The 27,609-nt window shown below is 42.7% G+C and overlaps 1 long non-coding RNA gene across 1 annotated transcript; it reads left to right on the top strand.

The window, feature by feature from the left end:
* Positions 1–1,977: 1,977 nt before the first annotated feature.
* On the top strand, positions 1,978–23,925 carry LOC125961656 (uncharacterized). Its single transcript, XR_007472631.1, has 3 exons — positions 1,978–3,005; positions 6,927–6,991; positions 23,846–23,925. It is a non-coding gene; the product is annotated as an uncharacterized LOC125961656 (long non-coding RNA).
* Positions 23,926–27,609: the final 3,684 nt, after the last annotated feature.

Below are 27,609 nucleotides of genomic sequence, written 5' to 3'. Positions count from 1 at the left end.
AATCTACTTGTTTATCCATAATTTCTCATTCCCTTTGTTTTCAGTATTTCTACCATCCCTCAGTTGCTCTAGTATTTTCTCTTCATGCCCTAATAGTCTCTCTCCACTAAAATTTGGGAAATTATGATATACATTCAGCAGTCATTTTGAACTCTGAAATCCCACTGCGTAAGTGTAGTAGGGATCAACTCAGGAGCAGAGAATGTACTTTTTTTTTTTTTTTTTTGCGGTACGCAGGCCTCTCACTGTTGTGGCCTCTCCTGTTGCAGAGCACAGGCTCCGGACGCACAGGCTCAGCGGCCATGGCTCTCGGGCCCAGCCGCTCCGTGGCATGTGGGATCCTCCCGGAGCGGGGCACGAACCCGTGTCCCCTGCATCGGCAGGCGGACTCTCAATCACTGCGCCACCAGGGAAGCCCCAGAGAATGTACTTTGACCCTGTGTTCTAATATCCTCCTTGACCACATCTGGAGTGAACATTGGAGAATATGCCTTCCTTAGGGTCTAGCCTCCTACCCATCCAAAGATGGGAACCCAAGGATCTTTTTACGTCTTGAAAGTCACAGACGTTTAAAGTTCTGGCTCATGGTTTTTTGGTGGTTAAATTTAAAACTTAGTGGGATATATAGATACATCCTAACAGGCCACGGCCTAGTCTATCCAACATGGTAGTCACTAGCCATCTCTGGCTGAGTCTTGAAATGTGGCTAGTCTGAAATGAGATGTAAGTGTAAAATACACACCAGATTTCAAAGACTTAATATGGAAAAGAAATGTAAAATTCTCATGAATAATTTTTAATATTGATTACCTATGGAAATGATATTTCTGATATATTGGGTTAAATGAACTATGTCATTAAAATTAATTTTAGTTTTTTCTTCTTACCTTTTTTTTAAGATTTATTTATTACTTATTTATTTTATTTATTTTGGGCTGCATCGGGTCTTAGTTGTGGCACATGAGATCTTTCACTGCAGCGGGCAGCCTCTTCATTGTGGTGCACGGGCTTCTCTCTAGTTGTGGCGTGCAGGTTTTCTCTTCTTTAGTTGTGGCACGTGGGCTCCAGGGCACATGGGCTCTGTAGTTTGCGGCACGTGGGCTCTCTAGTTGAGACACGCGAGCTCAGTAGTTGCGGCGCACAGGCTTATTTGCCCCGCGGCATGTGGGATCTTAGTTCCCTGACCAGGGATCAAACCCAAGTCCCCTGCATTGTAAAGCAGATTGTTTACCACTGGACCACCAGGGAAATCCCACTTTTTACTTTTTTAACGTGACTACTAAAAAATTTAAATTTACATATATGGCTTGCATTATATTTCTATTAGACAGTGCTGATAATTAGATGGTAAGTCAGCAGAAAAAAAGGAAATGTGCCAACGTGCAAACTAGTTCTTAAAGTTTCCACCTAGAATAACACATATAACTTCTCATATTTCTTTGTCCAAAACAAATCACATGTGCATGCTAACTTTTTTAGGGGAGTGGAAATATTATCAAACCAAATGCACTCAGGGGACACACAGTCTCCAGCACTAAGGACAATCACACCTCCTTCCCTTAGGCAATTTCATTAATGCCACTTACGAGACAGACTTAATATTAAATATCAATGAAGTGGCTTCTCTGGTGGCGCAGTGGTTGAGAGTCTGCCTGCCGATGCAGGGGACACAGGTTCGTGCCCCGGTGCGGGAAGATCCCACATGCTGCGGAGCGGCTGGGCCCGTGAGCCGTGGCCGCTGAGCCTGCGTGTCCGGAGCCTGTGCTCCGCAGCGGGAGAGGCCACAACAGTGAGGGGCCCGCGTACCGCCAAAAAAAAAAATCAATGAAGGCTGGAACCCATCAGTTTATTATTCCCACCATTGCCTTACTCTTTGCACGTGCTGGCTGAATGCACATTTCCCAAGAAGCTCTCAGTGATCAGCTAACATGAAGCAGTGTTCCTAGGACGGGAATAAGAAACACTTCTAAGAATCAGTGTCAACCCTGCTTAGGTGTAGCGATACACATCAATGCTGACCACCCAGGCAAAGCTGCAGGAGGCAGACCCTCTTGGTGGGAAGCAATCGGAGGTGGAGTAGATCCTGCTGAGCCAAAATGTCGTGAAATACATAAATAACGATGCAAGCACCAGCATGCACGTATTTAGAGCAGTCATGAAACAAAAAGCAGTGTGCGTGCGTGCATTACATGTCAGCAGAGGCACTGTAGGGGTGCTCGCTTAGCAGAAAGACAGGCAGGAAGCTGGAGCTGGCAGAGCAAAGAACATGCAGAGGCCGCGGATCTGGGCTGCACGGCAGCCTTGCAACTTGATGACGCGCCAGGGGCCTGGATGCACACACAGATGAAGCATCAGGCAAAGCTGTGAATCAGGCCACCAGTCTGAGCAGCACAGTGACGACTGGTCAGGGGAAGCAGTGGGGTAAAACCCGTTTGGAAGGTGAGAAACAAGCGGCCTTACGCACTGCAGAGAAAGGCCAGGAAAGCGGCCTGACGCTGCACCGGAAGGAAAGGGGCAGGGCAGAATGAACAAAGTAGAGGTGCAAAACACCGAGAGGAAACCTCAGTGTTGTGGGTAATCTACAGCTACAACCAGGACACTTCCTGTTTGCTTCTTTCTGGTACAGGAATTCGTTCCTGGCTCAGTCTGGGAGCTATTGGTGGGAAAGGGTAAGAGGGTGACTCTGCCAGGAGTAGGGAGTATTCACAGAGAGGTAAGAGAAGATCCTGACCATTTCACATATAAAGAACAGATAATTACACAGTGGGGTGTTTGGAGCTCACACACCACACAGAAAGAGATGTGATGTCTTTACAGGTGCATGTTGGCTTCATGACCCACTTTCAGCGGAACATATGCTCATCCTGAGTGGTCATGGTTGGCCCAGAGCCAGTCGAGTTATCTTGCTTCAGCCTTGCATGTGACCCGTGCTACACACTGACAAACTGATGGCCAGGGCAAAGCAGAGCAATCTGGTAGCATGATTCACCCTAAGGCTAACAGAGGTACAGCAGACAGTCCCTCAAGACTTGGCCAGTGGGGTAACCTCCTTTCTGAGAGCTCATGCTGCAGTTTGTTAGTTGGTTTAGTTGCTTGGCTGGGTGGTGATGGTAGTGTTGTTTGAGGTTTCTTCCTTCCTTCCTTTCTTTTCTGAGCATGAAGACCATTTGTCTACCTTAGGAGTTGGGAGAGGAGACTTATCTGAAAGAGTAGAAGACAGAAGTGTTGGGACAGGCTTAAGGCCTGGGCTTTCTGAGAGGATGACCAGAACTGGCTCACTTGTTCAGAGGCCATTAGGCTCCTTAGTGAGAGGGAAGAAGGGCACCGTATCTTTTGCTTATGGGGTCTAAAGAAGGAAGGACTAGGAATTGTGGAGAAGACTTGAGGGGAGGGACTGGGGCCAAGGAACCTCTCCCTCCTATTTTCCTACCACACACACTCCTGAGGACCTCATCTATTCCCATGGCTTTTATATATATATATATATTGGAGTACAGTTGATTAACAATGTTGTATTAGTTTCAGGTGTACAGCAAAGTGGTTATACATATACATGTGCCTATTCTTTTTCAAATTCTTTTCCCATTTAGGTTATTACAGAATACTGAGCAGAGTTCCTGGTGCTATACAGTAGGTCCTTGTTGGTTATCTCTTTTAAATACAGCAGTGTGTACATGTCAATCCCAAACTCCCAATCTACCCCTCCCCCCGACCCTTCCCCTCTGGTAACCAACCATAAGTTCATTCTCTAAGTCAGTGAGTCTGTTTCTGTTTTGTAAATAAGTTCATTTGTATCATTTTTTTCAATTCCACATATAAGCAATATCATATGATATTTGTCTTTCTCTCTGACTTACTTCACTTAGTCAGATAATCTCCAGGTCTATCCATGTTGCTGCAAATGGCATTATTTCATTCTTTTTAATGGCTAAGTAATGTTCCATTGTATATATGTACCATATCTTTTTTTATCCATTCATCTGTCGATGGACATTTAGGTTGCTTCCATGTCTTGGCTATTGTAAACAGTGCTGCAGTGAACATTGGGGTGCATTTATGTTTTTCTCTGGATGTATGCCCAGGAGTGGGATTGCTGGGTCATATGGTAGCTCTATTTTTAGTTTCTTAAAGAACCTCCATACTATTCTCCATAGTAGCTGCACCAATTTACATTCCCACCAACAGTGTAGGAGGGTTCCCTTTTCTCCACACGCTCTCCAGCATTTATTGTTTGTAGAATTTTTGATGATGGCCATTCTGGCTGGTGTGAGGTGATATCTCATAGATTTGATTTGCATTTCTCTAATATTTAGTGATGTTGAGCATCTTTTCATGTGCCTCTTGGTCATCTGTATGTCTTCTTTGGAGAAATGTCTGTTTAGGTCTTCTGCTCAGTTTTTGACTTGGTTGTTTGTTTTTTTGATATTGAGCTGCATGAGCTGTTTGTAAATTTTGGTGATTAATCCCTTGTCGGTCACATCATTTGCAAATATTTTCTCCCATTTTGTGTGTTGTCTTTTCATTTTGTTTATGGTTTCCTTTGCTGTGCAAATGCTTTTGAGTTTAATTAGGTCCCATTTGTTTATTTTTGTTTTTATTTCCATTACTCTGGGAGAAGGATTGAAAAAGATATTGCTGCAATTTATGTCAAAGAGTGTTCTCCCTACGCTTTACTCTAAGAGTTTTATAGTATCCAGTCTACATTTAAGTCTTTAATCCATTTTGAGTTTATTTTTGTCTATGGTGTTAAAGAAAGTTCTGATTTCATTTTTTAACCTATAGCTGTCCAGTTTTCCCAGCACCACTTATTGAAGAGACTGTCTTTTCTCCATTGTATATTCCTGCCTCCTTTGTTGTAGATTAATTGACCATAAGTGTGTGGGTTTATCTCTGGGGTTTCTGTCCTGTTCCATTGATCTATATTTCTGTTTTTGTGCCAGTACCATACTGTTTTGATGACTGTGGCTTTGTAGTATTGTCTGAAGTCAGGGAGCCTGATTCCTCCAGCTCCGTTTTTTTTTAATTTTTGTTTTGTTTTTTCCTGAAGATGGCTTTGGCTATTCAGGGTTTTTTGTGTCTCCATACAAATTTTAAGATTTTTTTTGTTCTAGTTCTGTGAAAAATGCCATTGGGAATTTGATAGGGATTGCACTGAATCCGTAGATTGCCTTGGGTAGTATAGTCATTTTGACAATATTGATTCTTCCAATCCAAGAACATGGTGTATCTTTCCATCTGTTTGTGTCATCTTTGATTCCTTTCATCAGTGTCTTACAGTTTTTGGAGTACAGATTTTTTGCCTCCTTAGGTGGGTTTATTCCTAGGTATTTTTTTTTGATGCAATGGTAAATGAGATTGTTTCTTTAATTTCTCTTTCTGATCTTCCATTGTTAGTGTATAGAAATGCAACAGATCTCTGTGTATCCCATGGCTTTAAATGCCATCTGTATGCTGATGACCCCCCAAATCCCTGCCTCCAGATCAGACCTCCCCTTCCAGGTTCCAGGTGTGTATTCTGGCTTCCCACTGGACTCCTCCTTCTGTCTGTCTCACACACAGATGAAACTTAATTCCAAAACCTGAATGGATTTCCGCTCACTCTCACGACTGCATTTTCCCCTCAGATTTCCCAATCTTAGTTAATGGCACCATCATGGGCCGGTCTTTCAAGCAAGAAATCGAAGTCATACTCGCTTCCTCTTTGTCTCACTTCTCAGATAGAATCCAACAGGAAGTCGTGTTGATTCAACCACCAATAGATGGAGAAGGCCTCGGTTCCTCCCGAAGGCCCCTGCGCTCGGTGGCAGCCTCCTCACTGGTTCCCCCGCTTGCTTTCGCTTCTGCATCCTACAACCCATTCTTCATGCACTTTGAAGCAAGGATGACCTGGAATTTCAATTATTTCATGTTATTCTCCCATTTCAGTGGCTTTATTTTTCACATAGAATTATATGCAAGCTCTCTACGGCCTTCCGTCCTGCCACTGACCGTACCTCACTTCTCATCTTGTACTATTCTGCCCCTTGCTCACTGTCCTTCAGCAGCCCTGATTTTCTTTCTGTTTCTTTAACATACCTACCTCAGGGAGTTTGCATATGCTGTTCTTTCTGGCTGTGACAACCTCCCTTCCTGCAACTGCTTGCATGATTACTGTCTCCTCATTTCTTTTGTCCTACCTCACATTACCTCCTCAGAAAGGCCTTCCCTGAGTGGTCACCCTCCCCTGTTATTCTGTTTCTGCCTCTTGCTCTTTTTGTTCAAAGCACATTTCACAATTTGTAATAATGCTTTAATTCAGTGTTTTACTGTCTGAACCACTAGCACCTCGCTTGGGCCTTGCATATAGAAGACACTCAATATGTTTCACTGTTACTGTTTGTTCCATGTATCTTAGACCTAATCCTACCATCATAGTTATGTGAAAATTCACTTGGTTGGCCAGGGTGTTTCTGTCCAGTAGACTGGAGGTATGGCTTCTGCAAGGGACACCAAGAAGATATCCAGAAAGTGTGCTGCACTAAATGGGTTAACATATCAGAGAAAATTGCCCCATTACATGAGTGGGAATATTTTTCAGTCTGTGCTTCACGATCTCATCCATCAGCCATTCACTCATCATGTAAACAAGAAATCCCCTACGTGTGCATTAGACCTTGCCCAATACACATCTGATCACAGCATGAGGACAGCCTGCTGAGAACAGAGCAGGAATGCATAAACTCTAGAGGTCGACTGGAACCCTGGCAAGGGAGGGAGGGGAAGAATTCCTAAGTTGTCCTTTGGTGCTGGTCGAGGACACACTGGTACACCATGAGCTTGAGTCAGAGTAAACTAAGTAGCTCTATTTCACAGTAATTAGACTTCACCAGTGTCTGCGTCCCATGCATCAGATTGGAACAGAATTTATAAGACTGGCCTTCTTACAGGGACAACTTGAAGGAAGACAGTCCAAAGCATCAAGGGATGCTGAAGAAGCATTACCCGGGGCAAGGTAAGAGCGTGTGCCGAAGTGTAGAAGTAAAACCGTATTAAGAGGAGAGGTGGGATTAACCAGGAGTTAGGAAAGACGGGAACGTGAGTCAAGTAGAACTAATAAACAGGAGCCGACCTTGGAAGGCACAGGACGGTCAGGCTGGGAAGTTCCTCCTAGAGTTGCCTCTACATCCTGCTGCAACAGACCCACTTTTGTCCCTCCAGTTTGGTAGCGTGCCAGAAATTCCACCTGCTCTGCTCTGCTTAAGAACTATGTGCCTGAACGGCCATAAAATTCCCCTGCAGTTTTAAGAATTTAAGGAGTTGCATCAGATTGCTGGCAAAGCACTCAGACAGAAACACGGGTCAGGAGGGAAAGGGAAGAGGCAAGATGTGCCAGGACGGAGTGTGCCGTAGAATAGCTACTTGAGTACCAGGTGTAGAGGTGGGAAGTGTCTGCCCTCAGGACCGGTACTCAATCCGTGCCTCTACGCGGTGACTCATCTAAGCTCATCCCACAGCACTGCAGTGGGAAGTTATAGACATCACAAGGTTCTAGGGAGCCCTGCTCTTGTATCACTTTGGGTACCCCAGGTTTTTATATAAATGTCCAAGAGGCTAGGATTTATAGAGAAAGAGAACTCTATTTGTTTGTCTACCTTCAGTTGCAGGAACAGGAAGGCAAAAATACAATTTATTCACTTAAAAAGCGGAAAGGTTTCAGGGCAAAACACTTCAGGCATGAATGAATTCAGTAGTTCAAACCTCCCCACCAAAAGCCAGCCTCTTTCTTTCTCCCTCAGGTCTGGCTTCATTCTGAGAACGAATCGTGTCCAGGCTCTCTTCCTGTCTCTTTCTAAGAGGAGAAAGAGCTTCTTTTCTCAGTAATTCCAACAAAGATCTCAGGACTGGCTCTGTTTGTACTGATTTAGTCATATGCCTATCTCCAAACTAATCACAGTGACTAGGGGAATACACTGGTTGGCCAAGACCTGGGCAGTGTAGGAAAGAAGTTTAGCTCCACCTGGACCACCTGCACTAAGGGTAAGAGAAATTTCCCAAATAAAAATAAAAATGTTAGGAATTCCCTGGCGGTCCAGTGGTTAGGACTCCATGTTTCCACTGCTGAGGGCCCAGGTTCAATCCCTGGTTGAGGAACTAAGATCTCACAAGCCATGCGGTGCAGCCAAAAAAATAAAATAAAAACTAAAATATTGTTAAAATAATATGGTAAGAATGAGGAATGGAGGCCAGAAGAGCAAACGCAAGACACCAAGGGGACTGGGATAAACTAAGCTGGGTGTGAGTACATAGAGCCAAAGTCAAGATTTAACCAGGAGAGTCATGGTGCTGAGCTGAGTGAAATTGGAATGTGAATTGAATGAAAGGGGCCAGGAGAGGACCCAAGTACAGTGAGCAGAAGGGTTGGTAACTGGGATTATTAAGGGCAAGGTTCAGCCCAGTTTCACTAGAAAACAGAGCCTAGAGCAACACTTAATTGCTAATGCTTCATGGGGAGGTGCAATGTCAAGGCTGCAAAAATGAGGGAGAAAGGAAATGAGGCTAGAAGCAAACAGGATGGTGTCACTCCTTCATGAAGAGACACAGAGGACCTCTACTATAAAGGGGCCATTTCCTTTACACTGTACTGGAACACCATACCGTGGAACAGTCCATTGTGGGGAGGGACAGAGAAGAAATGGATCTGCCATCACCACCGATCAAAGTGTGTGCCCATGGAGTTAACTCCCCCAAACCCCTGTGATGTTGCCTGTCCTGTTCAGTAGGGGAAGCCAGCCTTATGTAACCTGTGACATGGTGTTTCATCCGAGTGCATGTGAGGAAGTAGTGGGAGGTACCAACGACTCTGGGCATTGGCCTCAGGCAGTAGAACAACCTGGAACTGAGCAGATCAGGCAGGGAGCTAATTGCTGCAAAAACAGCTGAGGAGAAGCAAGGGGCAGAGGGCCCAAGAGCTGGGTGAGGCCAGGGGAATCTGAGGTGGCACATAGGATGTATTCGGTACAGGGTTCATACTTTGAATTAGGATTTTTTTAACTGCTACTAGCCTAGCTTGGCACATTGTAGGCCCTCCACAAGTGTGGATAAATGAATGTTAATATGTGCTAGGCATTATGTTAGGTCCTTGGGATACAATAGCAACGAAAGCATAGATTTCAGGCAGATAAATTCTGCAGAACAGGTCAGGGATCAGTTATTTCATTTTTAGGGGAACCTAGCTGTGCTGAGGACAGGACTTTTTAAAGATGTAGTCTTGACATGGGTTCCATGCTGTAATCTCTGAAACATTCCCATATTTTCTCATGTGGCCCACGTGGTCTGTGCCTCCTGTCTCTAGAACCTGTGAGTTTAATAAGCTTTGTTTTTTTTTGTTGTTTGTTTGTTTTGGTTTTCCTGAGTCTTTCCTGTGTCTTCTCTTCTGGCTGCACCTGACTGACCATTTCATAAAAGAATACAAAACAAACACCAAGTTACACACACGGCATTATATAATGAGAACATGTTATATCTGTATCTGTGGATATATCTATGTCTATGGATACATCCATATATACACTATATATTGATCTGACATTGCAGATGGCATGTCACTCATGATTTCAGGGGATATAATTATTAAAATGTTAAACTGTAGCCACTCATCCCTATAACAATTATAACTAACAATTCTATAGCATTTACATGTCTCAAGCCCTGTTCTGAGTATTTTGCTGATGTTAGCTCATTTAATTCTCACAACAATTCTATGAGATAGTGCATAGCCCGCCAAGAGATCTTCTTAGGGTCAGCCAAACTCTCAGGCTCACCAAGTGACGACGGACCACCAGCCTATTCAGGGTATAGGAGAGGAACCAAAGCTCACCAGCAGGGCACTTCAGACATTTCTCTTCAGTGGCAATTCTTGAAACGGTGCAACAGCCTGGGGTCAGGAAATAGGACCCACATGGGATAAGTGTAGGATCTGCCTGGCTTAGAAGCCTCATTCTTCACCAGAGCCAATACCTCCTGTAGGGTTTCCCCCCTCTTTTAATTAATAGACATTATATTTTAGAGCAGTTTTAGGTTTCAGAAAAATTGAGAGGAAAGTACAGAGAGTTCCCATATACTCCTTCAGCCCTCGATACACAGTTTCCCTTATTATTAACATCTTTTATTAGTGTGATACATTTGTTACACTTGGTGAATGAATGAAGATATATTGTTATTAACTAACATCCTAGTATATTATTAGGGTTCACTCTTGGTGTACATTCTGTGGGTTTTGACAAATGCGTAATGTCACATATCCACCACGATAGCATCATACAGAATAGTTTTACTGTCTTAAAACCCCCATGTATTCTACCTCTTCATCCTCTTCTTTCCTCAGACCCCTGGCAACCACTGATCTTTCTACTCTCTCCATAGTTTTTGCCTTTTCCGTAGTGTAATGCCTTTTTGGTCTTTCATTTAGCAATATGTTTTTAACATCCCTCGATGTCTTTTCCTGGTTTGATAGCTCATTTCTTTTTTAAAAAAATAATTAATTAGTTTGTTTCTTTCTTTATTTATTTTTGGCTGCATTGGGTCTTTTGTGCTGCACACGGGCTTTCTCTAGTTGCAGCGAGCAGGGGCTACTCTTCATTGCAGTGTGCGGGCTTCTCACTGCAGTGGCTTCTCTTGTTGCGGAGCACGGGCTCTAGGCGCGTGGGTTTCAGTAGTTGTGGCACGTGGGCTCAGTAGTTGTGGCTCGAGGGCTCTAGAGCACAGGCTCAGTAGTTGTGGCACACGGGCTTAGTTGCTCCGTGGCATGTGGGATCTTCCCAGACCAGGGCTCGAACCTGTGTCCCCTGAATTAGCAGGCAGATTCTTAACCACTGTGCCACCAGGGAAGTCCCTGATAGCTCATTTCTTTTTATTGCTGAATAATATTTCATTATATGGATGTACCACAGTTTGTCTACCCATTCATCTATTGAAGGCCATCTTGGTTGCTTCCAAGTTCTGGCAATTACGAATAAAAGCTCCTGTAAACATTTGTGTATAGGTTTTTGTGTGGACCTAAGTTTTCAGCTTATTTGGGCAAATACCAAGGAGCGTGATTCCTGGATCATATGTTAATATTTCCTGTAGGATTTTTATAGGCATAACTACAAGGATCCTGAAAGATACAAGCCTAGTTTTAAGGGTCACCGTACTCAGGGAAGCCCAAAGCATGGCATCCCCATAAATGCCCATTGGGCATTTATAGATTTTTTCTAATTCCTCCCAGTCCAGATGCAATTTGCCACTCAGGGTTCATTTTTACCATAAACAACGATGTCTAATAACATGGTTGACATTTCTACTTTTCCCAGATTACTGCAAGAACAGAGCTGGATAGTCAACCAATGTTTAAGTCTCACAGAGGGATAATAGGTTTTGTTAAACCCTTTGCTCACAGATGTGTATTTTTATTTCCCCCATTTTTCAAATGAAGAAGCTGAAGCACAGAGGATGCCCAGGATCACATAGCTAGTAAAAAGTGGAACCAAGGGGCTTCCCTGGTGGCGCAGTGGTTGAGAGTTCGCCTGCCGATGCAGGGGACACGGGTTCGTGCCCCGGTCCGGGAAGATCCCACGTGCCGCAGAGCGGCTGGACCCGTGAGCCATGGCCGCTGAGCCTGCGCGTCCGGAGCCTGTGCTCCGCAACGGGAGAGGCCACAACAGTGAGAGGCCCGCGTACCACACACACACACAAAAAAAAGTGGAACCAAGAATCAGACCCAGGCATTTGGCTCCAGAGTCTGTGCTCATAAATGCTATATTATACTGCCTCAAGCATTATTTGCCTTTCTTATAAATGGAGGTAGTGTTTATGTAAATAAGTCATGGGTTAATACCCCTAGAATATTAGATGATGAGCCTGTGACCACTAAAGTTGCTGTAATGCTGATTTTATCTAAGAGCCTCTCTCTTTCTGTGCTCTGGGGGAAATGTTTTCAAAACCTCTAATTTTCGGGGGGTGGGGAAGTCCCCGGGATTTCTGGGGACTCTCACCAACTTAAGGCCTCCAGATCTCCTCTGACTCAGGCCCCGGCACCAGAACTTACTGTCTCTATTTTATTTCCCACAAAAACCATGGTGCAGAATTTGGCCCCTTTACTGGTTTTCATAAGAAGTACAGTTGCCTCAAGCTTCTGTGATTTTGTAAACTACCCTGCACGTGCATGAGGTCACGGAGAAGAGGCACCTTGCTTAGTTCACAGTATTCCAGCAAACATGGCATTTGCTCATGTTCATTTCCCTTCTTTTCCTTTCTCTCCTTTCTCCCTCTGCCTCACCACAATTGCAAATAAATCTCTCTTTTTTTACTCTCTTCTTTCCTCAGAAGACTTCAGAGCTCCTATACCCTGCAGGGAAGTACTATTTCTTATGAATACAGGCTTCCAGAGGCTGTATTCATAAGAAAGGTGAGCCTTGCCCAAGAAGAACCCGTGTACACTTGTTATATAATATTTTTTCCATCTCATTACCTTGTGATCAAGGTAGCTGATCAGCAGTCCATTATAATAAGCCTTCAGCGACTCTATTTGGTAACAGTGTTGCAATGACCAAAATATCACCAGAAATGTGTCACTAAAGATCTTTGTTTAGTCTGTTACATTCTTTTTTTTTCCAAATGCGTCTGCACTGAGAGCATCATTCTTTCTTTTTTTTAATTGGAGTATAGTTGCTTTACAATATTGCATTAGTTTATACTGTACAGCAAAGTGAATCAGCTATACATATACATATATCCCCTCTTTTTTGGATTTCCTTCTCATTTAGGTCACCACAGAGCATTAAGTAGAGTTCCATGTGCTATACAGTAGGTTCTCATTAGTTATCTATTGTATACATAGTATCAATAGTGTATATATGTCAGTCCCAATCTCCCAATTCATCCCATCCCCTCTCCTTTCCCCCTTGGTATCCATGCGTTTGTTCTCTATGTCTATGTCTCTATTTCTGTTTTGTAAATAAGATCGTCTATACCAATTTTTTTCAGATTCCACATATATATGTTAATATACAATATTTGTTTTTCTCTTTCTGACTTACTACACTCTGTATGACAGTCTCTAGGTCCATCCGTGTCTCTACAAATGACCCAATTTCGTTCCTTTTTATGGCTGAATAATATTCCATTGTATATGTGTGCCACATCTTCTTTATCCATTCCTCTGTTGATGGACATTTAGGTTGCTTCCATGTCCTTCCTATTGTAAATAGTGCTGCAATGAACATTGGGGTGCATGTGTCTTTTTGAATATTACATTCTTGTTTTCTACTTTTTATTTTCCTTTTAGTATAGCCAACAAAATAGTAGAGAGAGCAGAAGCAGTTTATTTCTCATTCAGAGATTGTATGAGATTTTCTCATAAATCTCAAGCCGTACAACCCAGGAATCATTGATATCCAGTTGTTCTCCTCTGTGTCATCATATCTCCATTAGTTTTGACCGAAAGGGGGCTTTTTTTGCAAGGCCTGTCTTTGTTAGCGTTTAGCCAAAGTCGTGGTTGGCAAATTAACAACAGATTGAAACATTTCATCTTTCATTCTTGAACTAATATTTTCAGATTTGCCCTGTGATGTAATTTAGGTCAGAGCTATCAATTTCCTGTGAGATAGTGTATTCACTAGGTTTTAGTTCAATTCAACTCTATATATATTTCGAATGCCTAGTATTTACAAAGTACCATGAGAGATGATGGGAGAGATGCCAAGGTGAGCAGGGCTCTGTCACCAGCCTCGAGAAAGCCAAGTGGAACAGGTAAGGCATGAACCCAGTAACTGCAACATAAGGTAGAACATAATGGCTGTAAGAAAGAAGAAGGTGCAAATGCTGTGCTGTGGGATTTTAAGAGGACAGACCAGTCACATCCAGTTGGGAAGATCAGGAGATGGCTTTAGAGGAGGTCTCTGAAGTCTAAGTGCAATTTTGAGAGATTGGGATGATGGGGAAAGTATGAAAGATAGGAGGCCCACAAAGGCAAGAGTCTGGAAGTGTAAGGGGTAGAATCAGAGATCAGCAAAGTGCTTTTTTTTTTGGCAGGAACACAAGATGCTGAGAGAGGACTTTGGGTAACAGAGCTGGAAAGGTAGGGCATATTTCAAGAAGCTGAAAATCTGCCTTAAAATAGTAAAAATAGTTGAGGCTAGAAAACCTTCCAGTCTTGAAATTATAAGCAGTTTCAATCTCTTGGGTAGAAACTAGAATTTACCTTTGGGGCCAAACTGCTAAATCAGTTTTTTTAAACATAACTTCATTGGGCCTTTTAATTTTGTAGATATGAGGGCAAGTAAGTACTCACTGCTTTTCCTAAAGGACAAAATGCGATGAAGTAACCCAAATGCAAATGCTTTGAACAGTCTATTTAGTAACGTAAATTGGGTGTATCTTAAGCTCAGTTATGCTCCTGCAGAGTTATAATTTTTTTCTCAATCTAGATTTAGAATTTCTTATGTCTGAAAATTGCTGGTTGTTCTTGGGTGATGTGCTGATGGATGCTTGCCCAAGCATTTGTTTACGGGAGATCAGGAATGAAAACCCGGCTGTAGTAGGGGTGTGTGAAGGACCATTCTACTCTTCACCACATGCTGGAGGAAAGGCTGTAAAGGAATTGTATTTGGCTTGTGGTAATGCTTCCAGGCTGGATTCTTGGTGGCCCACATGTGGTGTTACATAAACTAGGCAGCCTAATATTAATAAATGTGGTCTGGGAGTGTGGGACCTGCTGAGGTAGGTGAGCCTAATACTTAAAAGTGTGGTGCCCTGTAAGGGGATGATTCTCCTCAGTATTACTCATCCTGGGAAGACAATCCTCCTAAATCAGGAACTGAGGGCATTGAGGACAGTGTTTTTCTCTCTCTAGGCCCAGGTGCATTGCTGGGTCTGGACTCCCTAGAAGGGACATTATGGGAGCATTTGTGGCAGAGTGAGTCAAGCCTTCCATTTGGAGGCAGGAGTTACTTTATTTAACGACTCTGAGGTCATGTTTTGTGGACGCTAACAGTAGTAAATTTTCAGTAGCAGTTTGACATTATTCTCTGTGTTATGCTTGTGTTACCCTCAAGCATTGAATGAAGTTTTGTTAAAAAGCTCTAGCCTGGGGCTTCCCTGGTGGCACAGTGGTTGAGAGTCCGCCTGCCGATGCAGGAGACGCGGGTTCGTGCCCCGGTCCGGGAAGATCCCACATGCCGTGGAGCGGCTGGGCCTGTGAGCCGTGGCCGCTGAGCCTGCGCGTCCGGAGCCTGTGCTCCGCAACGGGAGAGACCACGACAGTGAGAGGCCCGCGTACCGCAAAAAAAAACCCCAAAAAAACCTTAATAGTAGTAATAAAGTGAATGTGTGCATGTGTGTGTATGTGTGAATATAGAAGGGGAGCAAGAGGAAAAGTAGATGAGACACTGAAAAGCAGTAATTTCACAACTGAGCACTCAATGCATAATAATTTATTATTGGAAGTGTGACTTTAGATGTATCAAATAGTACATCATGGTAAGGTCTGGGACATACAGGTGCCTTTATTTTGTAATCATATCTTGGTAAGGCTTGAGATATACACATCATATGTTTAAAATACTTAATGCTACATTTATAAGCACTTTGATAAGCGTGCATACCACATAATAATGTATCCCTTTTCCTGTTACCTGTAATATTGATTTAGAGCTAAAGCTTTCTAATTGCTTTGTTTTATGTTATGATAGCGAACAGGTGTACTGATGGGCATGATTGGTTCACTTGCTACTCTGAAAATATATTGACTGAACTCATTTTTGCATCCTTAACATCTAGTAATGTTCCTAATAATGGTGGTTAATGAGTGAATTAACTAAATGAATTGAATAGCTGTATAAACAGCACTTAAATGAGGCAATGAATTTCTACCACTTTATGAGATATACAGCATGGACAAAGGGAGATAAAAAGTGGACAAACCTTCCTGATGAGATCGGTGGACAGACCTCTCTTTCCATTTGTTTGCCATGGTATTCTCTTTAACCCAGATTCACATCTGGCTTTTTTTTTTTTAAGTTTCATGTGTACAACATTACGTTTCTACTTCTGTCTACACTACAGTGTGCTCACCACGAAAAATTTAGTTTCCTATCATCACCATACAGTTGATCTCCTTTATCCATTTCTCCCTCCACTCCCACCCCACATGTGACCTTTATCTGGTTCCGCTATGACTTGGAGAAGCTCCAGCTTTATTCCTTCCTATCTGGGTATCTCAGCAAATGGCTCTCCTGAGTTCAGCGTTGTTTCTGGCATTTGCTAAGTTCATCTGTTTGATGCATTCAACCCTTGAGTAGGGAAGGTCTTGGTTTCTGCCAACCAGTTCCCTCCCTGGGGACTAATAAGTTAGGGACCACATTAAGTTGAATGTCAAGCCCATTCCAAAGTACTGACCCCAAACACAGTATTCCTGGCTGGCATACTGGCTGAGCATACTGGCTGAGCATGTATTCCTGTGTGTGTGTGTGTGTGTGTGTGTGTGTGTGTGTGTGTGTGTGTGTGAGGGAGAGAGAGAATAGGCAAGGAGGAAGAAATTGGTAGATGTTAGTAAAAGCCAAAATAGAGTATATGTCTATTTTAAAGAATAAAACCATCATTTTTGCTTTTTTCTCCATTTTTGAGATTGCTATGTATATACACATAATTCAAAATTCTTAAAGTATTAGGGAACATTTATTAACTTATTCTTCTCCCAGTATTCTGACAATATTAAAATTATATTTTAAATGTGATTTCATGAATAACTAAAAGAATGAGTCTTTAGGCCTAGAAGTGTTCAGTGTTCAAAGTTTTAAGGGCATTACCCCAATATATTATGGATTTAAAGATGGCCATCCATTTAATAAAGAATAAGATTAAAGGCAATAAGAGAAGTAATTTGTGTTTAGAGACAAAGAATATAGGAGGCATAAGTTCACATCTGGCAGTCGGTGAAAAGTTAATGGCCCTGAAAGAAAAGGGCCGTTTTCCATTTTGCGTCGTGTTCTCTGCACAGGTGATGATCATTATATTATAAAAACTAAGACAAAGGCTCTCTTTAAGCCTTGGATAGAGAGGATATTATGAGAACCCCTGACTGCCAGAAACACAGAGATCATTGTGCCACTATCTATAATTCCTAGGCAAGAAGATAGGTGTTGGATAAGGCAAAAGGCCTCCTAATTTTCAGACATAGGAAGACTTTTTTTTTTTTTTTTTTTGCGGTACGCGGGCCTCTCACTGTTGTGGCCTCTCCCGTTGCGGAGCACAGGCTCCGGACGCACAGGCTCAGCGTCCATGGCTCATGGGCCCAGCCGCTCCGCGGCATGTGGGATCTTCCCGGACTGGGGCACGAACCTGTGTCCCCTGCATCGGCAGGTGGACTCTCAACCACTGCGCCACCAGGGAAGCCCCAGGAAGACGTTTTTTAATGCGTTTACTTAACAAAACTTTATTGAGAACCTTCTTAGGTAACAAGTACTGTGCTAAACACTGGGGGTAAAAAGAGAGAAATAAGACATGGTTTCTAGAGAAGGGAGACGCTTAGCAGATAACACAAACATTTGGGAAGTGCATTATTGATTTGCACAGGATATCATCAGGTGATCAGAGCTGTAGTTATGAGCGTGGGCTTACAAATTAGACAGGTGTGTGGTTGGTACTGGCTGTCTCATACAAGCCGTGTGGATCTGGAAAAGCAATTAAATAGCCCTGGCCCTCATTCTCCATCTGGGAGTAAAATCTACCTCCTAGGCTTGTAATAGAAATGTAATGAAATAATGTAAAGAAAGCACTTAATACCATGCCTGGCACAGAGTAGCCACTCAATAAAACGGCAATGATTGGGGTTATTATTATATCTGGAAACTGTGTATTGGTAATGTTAATCCTGGGCAAGATTCAAAAACTGTAAAATATTTTTTTTCCTAATAAAGAAAGATGTGACCACTGAGAGCTATACAACGGGTTCACTAACAAATCAGCTACGATTAACCTCATTGCTTTTTTGGCATAGTTACCCCGACACCTAGTTACTAACAAGTCAGATAAAGAAAGAGGTAAGTAGGCATAACGTTAGTGGGTTTAGCAAGACACCTGGCCGTCTCCCATCCCACACCATTAGGCATTTGGGAAAACTAGGTTAGGCCTGGTGATGGTACAGTGAAGTGGACTTGCCCGTGGCTGACGGTGCTTATTACCAAAGGGTGATGTAAACCTGAAGGGAAGTGTGTAGGGCCATTGTTCCTGCCCTTCCAGTTCAAAACTTTTATGAACAAATTAGAAAAGAGCTTTAAGGGCAGTCTGATAAAATATAACTTCTCATTAGATGAAATAAGCAATATGTTTCATGATGGATTCAGGACCCAAAAGGAGCTCTCTCCACAGACCAGAAAAACAGACCTAAGCTCCTTGAATTTTATTGTCTATGTGTAGTCTTTAAAGTCGTTTTGATCATTGTGGACTACATGGTCTGAATTTACAGAGAAACAGTAAAGCTTAAGTGCTCTACTCCAGACTGAAAGCAAGGAAAATGTTAAAGTACTCATCTTACAATATATTAGAGATGTATTCCTTCTGCAGAAAGAGAGACATAGTTCTGACAATCATACTGTGTCACTAGTTTGTACTAAATACATATGCAATATGATATAATAAGAATTTAACCCAGTTTCTTAATGTCCTGGTTTTATCATTTTGGTAAATAGCTAAAACTAACTTGTGGTGACAAAATACAAGCTTTCTCTCTCAATTTTTTGATAAGTTTCCAAATTATACACAGATGTTAGCCTCAAAATTAAAATAAAATGATTGCCCCTAAAACAATTACTCAGACTTTCCCTTTAGTGTTTAAAGAAATCAGCATGGATGTTTGCATAGCATTATGCCTTAAAGAACAATTTGTTTGGCTTCTGTTTTCATGGAGTAAGGTTATGCTGAGTTGAAAATATATGTTGTCTCAATGGAAAATATACTTAAGCAGGGCTGATGCTTGCTACAGTCTTTCTACTCCCTGGAACTTGAATAACAGCCTTTCCAGGTTTGAAAAAGCCAAGTGAATCTGTACAATAATCTATGCATAACTATCAAAGGAAACGTATTTCTGGAATACGCTAGTCCCTCTTTGCATTGAGGTTAACTCTGTAAAGGAAAGTAACTATCGAGGCAGCAGCCCGGAGCCTCTGGGTTCAGAGAGCCAGCAGTGAACAGCTTTGATGTGCTCACACGAAACCTGTATTGGAAGAGTGTCCCTTCGAAATTCATGTCTTTCCCAGAATCTCAGAATATGACCTTATCTGGAAAAAGCATCTTTACAGATACAATTAGTTAAGATGAGATCATATTGGAGTAGGGTGTGCTCTGAATATAATCTACCTGATGTCCTAATAAGAAGGGGAGAACAGACAAGCATACAGGGGGAAGACAGTATGAAGACACAGAGACACACGGGAGAGAGCCATGTGATGACAGAGGTAGAGACTGGAGTGATGTATCTACAAGCCAAGGAATGCCGAGGATTGTGGGCAATCCTGGAAGCTGGGCATGGACCACATTCTCCCCCAGAGCCCTGGAGAGAACATGGCTCTGCCAACATCTTTTTTTTTAATTAATTAATTTATTTATTTATTTTTGGCTGCGTTGCGTCTTCGTTGCTGCGCGCAGGCTTTCTCTAGACGCGGTGAGCAGGGGCTACTCTTCGTTGCGGTGCGCGGGCTTCTCATTGCGGTGGCTTCTCTTGTTGCAGAGCACGGGCTCTAGGCGCGCGGGCTTCAGTAGTTGTGGCACATGGGCTCAGTAGTTGTGGCTCACGGGCTCTAGAACGCAGGCTCAGTAGTGGTGCACGGGCTTAGTTGCTCCACGGCATGTGGGGTCTTCCCAGACCTGGGTTCAAACCCATGTCCCCTGCATTGGCAGGCGGATTCTTAAGCACTGTGCCACCAGGGAAGCCCTCTGCCAACATCTTAATCTTAGACTTCCAGCTTCCAGAGCTGTGAGAGAATAAATTTCTTTTGTCTTACATCACCCTTTGTGATACGTTGTTACAGCAGCCCTAGGAAACATATAAAATCTGAGGTGCCTAGGGAGAATGAATTTATCATGGGATTCATGAAAAATGCAGATTTGGGGTGCCTCAAGGGTTTCATAGATTTCTGTTGAGGCTTCACAGTACATCAGATATGGCCTCCTGACTTACCTTCCTTTGACTGGCCTTGCCCTACGACAGTCTGTTTTCCCCTTGGCCATCAGGGTGATCTTCCCAAAGCCTACATCTCATCCCCTCATGCCTCTGCATAAAACACAGCAATTGTTCTCCCCATTGCCTTCAGGATAAATCCCCAGTTTCCCAGAGTGGGGTCTTCCTGATCTGTACCCAGCTTACCTCACTTGGTGCCAACCCTCCCCCCTATAACTTCTCCAGCCACCCGACCTGTTCAGGGACTCCTGCTGTTTCTCCCATCTGGCCTTTGTGCCTTTATTCCCTCTGCCTGGAGAGCTTTCCTCTGGTGCGTCCCAGTACCCCCTTCTCCCAGTTCATGCTGCCCGTTCTTGGCTTGGACCTCTCTTCCCAGGAGGCTTTCGCTGTCCCTCCCACGTGCTCCCTGTGCGCTCTGCTTCACCCAGCATTGCTCTTCCCTCTGCGTTGCCCTTGCTTGTTTATTTGTGTAGCAAGGACTTTTACTCTTCACCACTCAGGTGCAAGAAATCTCACATTCCATTCTTACTAAAATCAACTAAACGCGCTTCTCATTCTCATCCTCTTGAATCAGAAAAAGTCAAGCTCTGAGCTTCCCCCCTGTCCCACACCCCCGTGAAGTCAGCCAAGGTTTCTGAATTCATGCAATACCAGAAAACTGGTTCTCCAGCCGTATGATGCTGCAGTTGACCGGCGGGGTGCCGGCTGTCTGGTGGACTCAGGGACCACCCCTCACCCCAGCAATGCTCTCCACTGGTGGCAGGAGGACCCTCCTAGCCACTCAGAGCCTCAGCATGGATTGGCCAGTCTGGATGGACTCCCCACTAAGGCAGAGGTCACCCCACCTTATACACCCCACCATAGAGAGCAATCCTCAAACTCCTTACTTTTTTTTTTTTTTTTCCAAACTCCTTACTTTTATTTACATCTAGGGAAACCTCTACTGCCCCTCTGCTCCATGCGCTGCGTGTGTGTGCATGCACACACACTCACTCACACACACACACACACACACACACACACAGAGCTAAGCATTCCTGTCTTTTCCACTTAAGTCTCTTTCCTCTGCCCTGAGTCAAACCAGAATATTCTTCCTCAGTCCACTAGAAGCAGGTAAGGTATGTGTGCCAACCAGTTGGGTACTGGTTCGCTGGCAAACTCAGGGCCACCCTTACAACCACATAGGGTAGGATGGGTAAAAGGTGACTGGGCTTTACAAGCTCAATGCAGGGCTCTCCATCTGGGCAGAAATAGAAAAAGATCTTGATTCGCATGGCTCCACACTCAAAACAAAAGCAATATAAAAACCAAAACACCAGTCAGTTTTTAAAAAACACTCCACCTATTTACACAGTTTTTCCTTTCCACTGAGAGGAGAGGGAGAGTGCCATGTTCACCATGACAGTGTACTTGCTCTGTGGGAGGTGTTTTAACCATTACACAGTACTGCTAGATAGTAGACTATCTTTAGAAAATGGGCATGCTTACTAATAATAGCCTAGAGTAGGGGTAAAAAGCTTAGAATTAGACAAATCTGGATTTGAACACGTGCCCTGCTACGTATAAGCTTGTGACTTTGATGTACCTAGAATATTTGACAACCTGAGTAAGCCGTTATTTTTAACATCCTCTCTGCTGTACAACAAAGCTTTTTCAGTCATATTTATGTGATAATTGGTAAATGGTCATTATTTTCTTGATTAATTCTTTAGTTTTAAAACAATTAACAGTTTTTTAAAAGTACATTTCGAAGCTAACGATATCCAAATTCAGCCAAATATTTAATAAGTGAACAGATTATACCTCAGAGTTGGCAGTTGTTTTATTACTTTAAATTTTAAAGAAAAACAAAATGTCCAAACTGTTCGCATAGAATGACAGCATTAAAGTGACTCAAGTTCTGTTCTTTGTATTTACAATCATGTGCTATCATTGTTTATTTTAAATTTAGTATCTAAACACAGGAATAGGTAGTTCCACAGGGGTTCAAGATATGAATTGCACTCAAAGCAAAGCTCAAACAATTTCAACCCATCACTAATTTCTCTAAATAGATAGAGGAAGACTCTATAACTCTTGTTCTCAGATCACTTCCATGTAGAATCCAGTGTTTATTAAAGGAAAAGTAAGTTTTAAAGTGTGCTAGTTTAAAAAAAAAGTGCTAGTTTTGAGGCATATACTCTATTATTAAAATTCCGTAATACCCACAACAATTGCTTAAAATGTGGCCAGCAAAAGGCTTTTTTCTGGAAGGAGTATTTTATCCCTGACATTATCTAGAATTGCTGGTATATAATGATTTAAACACATGCATGCACGTGCACACATGCATGCAGACACACACACACACACACACACACACACACACACATACACGTTCATAGGAAAGTATTCATAATAGCCAAAAAGTGGAAGCAACCCACGAGTACACTGATGGATGAATAGATAAACAAAATGCGGTATATACATGCAATGGGATATCATTCAGCCTTTTAAAAAGGGAGGAAATTCTGACATATGCTACAACATGGATAAACCTTGAAGACATTCTGCTAAGTGAAATGAGCCAGTCACAAAAGGACCCTGTGATCCCACTTGTATGTGGTACTTGGAGTTGTCAAAGCTATTGAGACAAAAAGTAGACTGGTGGTTACCAGGGACTGGAAGGAGGGGGGAATGAGGAGTTATTGTTGAATTCGTTCAAATTTTCAGTTTTGCAAGATGAAAAGAGTTCTGGGGATGGATGCTGGTGATGGCGGCACAACACTATAAATAGACTTAGTGCCACTGAGCTGTACACTTAAAAACAGGCAAGATGGTAAATTTATGTGACGTACATTTTACCACAAAGTTTTTAAATGCCGAAAAAAAAGAGAGCCTGACTTTTCGTCAGTTTTGTTATTATATTTAAATCTCGGCAGCCAGTGCACCTCCTCATTCTCTGAACTCAGGGCAGATCACATCCACGTCCACCCCTTGGTGTTCTCGTGGACTTTTAGCACGTTTCATAACTTCTTCGAGTCTTAGTTTCCTTGTCTGCAAGGTGGAGATAATAATTTCTTCAAGGAGCTGTTGAAAGAATTAAATAACTGCCTTTGGCTCATAGTAAATGCTTAGTAGTGCTAGCGCCATATTTGTATTTAAATGATTTTTAGATGCCAGGGAAGTGACAGAAGTAATGTTGGCAGAACTAGAAACTGGCAGCATGATAAATGGGTCCTTTTTTGAGGAGGGAGGGTAACAAAGTGCAGTGTGCAGTTTTGACCTACTGTTTCACTTTACTGAATATGAGTTCCTCTAAGGGTCCAGGCCCATCCCACTGCCTCTACTGACCACCCAAACCCAAGCAAGCATCCTGCCCATCTTTGAAATTAACAGGAGTCAGCCTCACAGATTTAAGTGCTCCTTTCAGCTAAACAGTACCTGAAGGGTATAATGGGGTGCCAGGCCCAGCAACATTATCAGCATCTTCTTGATCTGCTCAAGGTCTTTTGGCAAAGATTGGGAAACTGGAAGTGCACATAGAGTGGTATCAACAATGTTTAGCTGTCATTAGGGCGTCCTCTCTTGTAAAGTTCATTTATAATGATAATTTATAGAATACTCTTCTGTATGGAATGTATTAATTCTCAGAGGCAGCTTCTGCTTCTGCAGCATGCAGGAAGCCGTACTTGTTCCTGCAGAAACAGGATCTCATTGACCACATCTGACATGACAACACAGGGAGGAAACCCTGTGTCTTTGGTAAGTGTATGAGACCAGCTGCTGCTACAAGAGTTAAAAAAAAAAAAAAAAGTAGGAAAGAATACACAAGCCAGTATAATTTACAGAGCACATGCCATACGAAATAATGACTGCAGTGTCCTCAGTTCCAAAATTAAGGACTAGAAACTGTTTTTTAAAAAAGGAAAAAAGAAAGAACAGCAGAAGGCCCAAAATGGAGTCATTTGCCCCCAACGATACCAAACTGAGACTTAATTGCAGTTTGAATCCCTCCCAGAAATGACAATCTGAAATTTCCTGGTCCACACTGCTGGGGTAATCGGCAGGATAAAGACCCCTGCTGTTTCTTTCCTCCCAAAGAAGGAGGCCAGGCCTGAAACAACCCTTTCTTTTCTTTTGCTAATACCGTCTTGCCCCACCCTCCTTCTGCCCATAAAAACCTTCCATTTTGCACAACCTCTCTGAGCGGCTCTCGACAGGCATACCTTGATTCAGTGCACTTCCACTTCGCAGATACTGCATTTTTTTACAGATTGAAGGTTTGCGGCAACCTTGCGTTGGGCAAGTATGTCGGCGCCATTTTTCCAACAGCATTTCCTCACTTCTTGTCTCTGTGTCACATTTTGGTAATTCTCAAATTATTTCCAACTTTTTCATTATTACTGTATTTGTTATGGTGATCAGTGATCTTTAATGTTACTTTTGCAAAAGGATTGCAATTCACTGAATGCTCAGATGATGGTTAGCATTTTTTAGCAATAAGGTATTTTTTAATTAAGCTATGGACATTGTTCTTTAGATATAATGCTATTGTATACTTAATAGACTACAGTAAAGTATAAAAAACTTTTATATGCCCTGGGAAACAAAAATTCATGATTTGCTTTATTGCGATATTCGCTTTGCTGTGGTGGTCTGGAACCAAACACGAAATACTTTGAGGTACGCCTGTATTTGCTATATGGGGTGCTGCCTGATTCATGAATCATTGAATAAGGCCAATTAGATCTTCATACTTTCTCGGTTCAATTCTGTTTTTTAACAAAACTTATATCCTCGGGCTTCCCTGGTGGCGCAGTGGTTGAGAGTCCACCTGCCGATGCAGGGGACACGGGTTCGTGCCCCAGTCCGGGAAGATCCCACATGCCGCGGAGTGGCAGGGCCCGTGAGCCATGGCCGCTGGGCCTGCACGTCCGGAGCCTGCGCTCCGCAACGGGAGAGGCCACAGCAGTGAGAGGCCTGCGTATAGCAAAAAAAAAAAAGAAAAAAAAAATATCCTCTTTATTCGGGATTTTTTTTTTTAATTAATTATGGAAAACAATTTTTCCCCATCCCTGCATAATGGGCAAGCTATTTTGAACATAAGTTTTATCATCAGTGACAGCTACTGATGGGGATTCCGAGAACCAACAACAGTAATGTCACCAGAATTTAGTAGGAACATTATTTTTTTCTAAAGAGTGAATTAAAAAAAACAAAAAAACCAAAAAAAACCTGAGCCTTGTTTTTCCAAAGGAAATAAAGACAAGTGATGTAAAGACAAGTGATATAAAGAAAATTATCTTCAGTCTTATTTGACATGCTATAAACAAGTATCCACAGTGAATGTAGGCAGCCATTTTTGAATTGAAGGATATTTAAAAAAGGCTGCCATTTGCATAACAAAATGCGTTTCAGCACAGCACGACCACCACCACACATCATTTCCCCTGAATCCTGGTATGGGTGTAGAAGGAGATGTTCTGAAGTATCACTCAAGTTTATAGAAGAGACAGAAATCACATAGCCTTAATTAGGCACAGGATTCTTAGTAACAAGAGGAACGAAAGGAAGGAAGGGGAAAAGAAAGTAGAAAGAAAGGAAGAGACAAAAAGAGGGGGAATGAGAGAGGGAGGGAGGAAGGGAGAACGGTAAAAAGAAACAGAGCAGGAGGGGAAGGGAAGGAGGGAAGGAGGGAGGGAGAAAGGGAGAGAAAGAAAGGGAGGAGGAAGATAGGTCAGAATGTACATTTCTCCAGGTGGTTTGTAGCACATGAAAGTAAGGAGCATTGTGTTCCCGAGGGGGGCGGGGGCCCAGCCACACTCTCTTCCACACTTGGGTCTGGTGCCCCAGCTGGAGAAAGCAGAGACAGCCCAGGCCAGACACCAGACTCGGAAGGCAAGGATGTTAACAGAGCTGAGAGAGGGCACAGGTAAGGGCCCAGGACAGACGGGATCTGTGGCCACGTGGAAGGCCTGCAGGAGGCATAGACCGTGGCACGGAGGCCTGCGCCCAAGATGTGGCTGGAGACCCATCCCAAATCCCTGCTGCCCTGAGGATGCTGTGTGGTGAGACATCACCTCTGGAAGCCAAAGGGCTGAGCGACCTGTTCCCAGTGTGTCTGCCTTGCCATCAGGGAAGCCGTTTTGTTGTGAATTCTTCTGTCCTCTCACACAATAGGGCTTTGGAACTGAGATTACTCTTGAAAGTGTCGGGTAAATGTTTTAAAATTAAAATAAAGCCACTTGACAAAGGAAGCTTTGCTGAAGTAATAGAGATTTTAGGAAGGAGTGCATTAGAGGGTTCTTGACTACTTGGGAAGCAGATTGTCACCAAGGAGTAGGTGACTCATTATCAAAGACAGAGACACTGTTGCCTACTTCAAGGGGCACGTCTACCAACAAACGTCAAACTCATGAAAACCCGTTGGTGAATGCCTTCTCCTGCAGCTCCACATAAGGGAGATGCCATAAAGAACAACCAAGTAAGCCCGCCCTTCCTCCTGACGAAACAGGACTTTATTCTACTGATAATCAATTTAGATACGTAAAAAGGAAAGTACTCCACAGAGGACAGTGAATTGAATGATACTTCAGCAATTTTGACGTAACCAGGATAAATAAACTGAAGTTCTATTGAACAAGGAAGGATACTGATACAACCTAAACTCACTTGTTCTACAGAAAATATCAAATGCTCCCTTTTCTGGAGGGTCTTGGAGCCTCTCACCAAGAGACCATGGGCCCAAAGCCATGTGTTCAGGTATCCTCTGAGCAGTGTAAATTCAGCTCCATTGTCAGAGTAATCAAACCTGCTGAATGGGACACGTTTGCCCAAATTCAAGGCCATGTTTCTCTTTATCGTTAGAAAAAATGGTTTTAAGTAGAATGTCATGAGAGGACTAGAGTGGCTGGGATCTTAGAGCAAGATCCCTTCCGATAACCAGAGTGCACCGCGAGTTCTTGGAAGCTGCTGCTCCCTTCATATTTGGCATTAACCAGCTTATTGTCCTTGTGTAGACAAGTGCTCTGGGCTGCGTAACCACTGAATTGCTACATAAAGCCTCTATTCATCCAGAATGAAAATGTGTCAACAAGTAGCCTTTGAAGTCCAAGAGGGGCCTTTGTGCAGAGAAAGGACTATTTACAGCTACTTTAATTTTAAATTAATATTTAGTTATTAACATTACAAAATTTAAAACCTAATTCCCTTACATTTTAAGTGCAATTTACAAGTCATATTCTTCTATTTATAATTCTGATAAAATATGAATCAGCTTTACTCATTCTTTTCTTAATATTTGATTAAATCAAACTAAACAAGCTAAATTCCTTTTAATAATCATTCCCATTTACAAATTCCCCAAGTTATTTCATCACTTCCTTAAATATTTCAACTATATTTGCAAATTTCACATATTTACTGTTCTCTGTTAA

This window comes from Orcinus orca, chromosome 17 (assembly GCF_937001465.1).
Source record: "Orcinus orca chromosome 17, mOrcOrc1.1, whole genome shotgun sequence".
Taxonomy (NCBI): domain Eukaryota; kingdom Metazoa; phylum Chordata; class Mammalia; order Artiodactyla; family Delphinidae; genus Orcinus; species Orcinus orca.
Note: the sequence above shows the minus strand (reverse complement) of the source record. Positions and strands in the feature narration are given on the sequence as shown.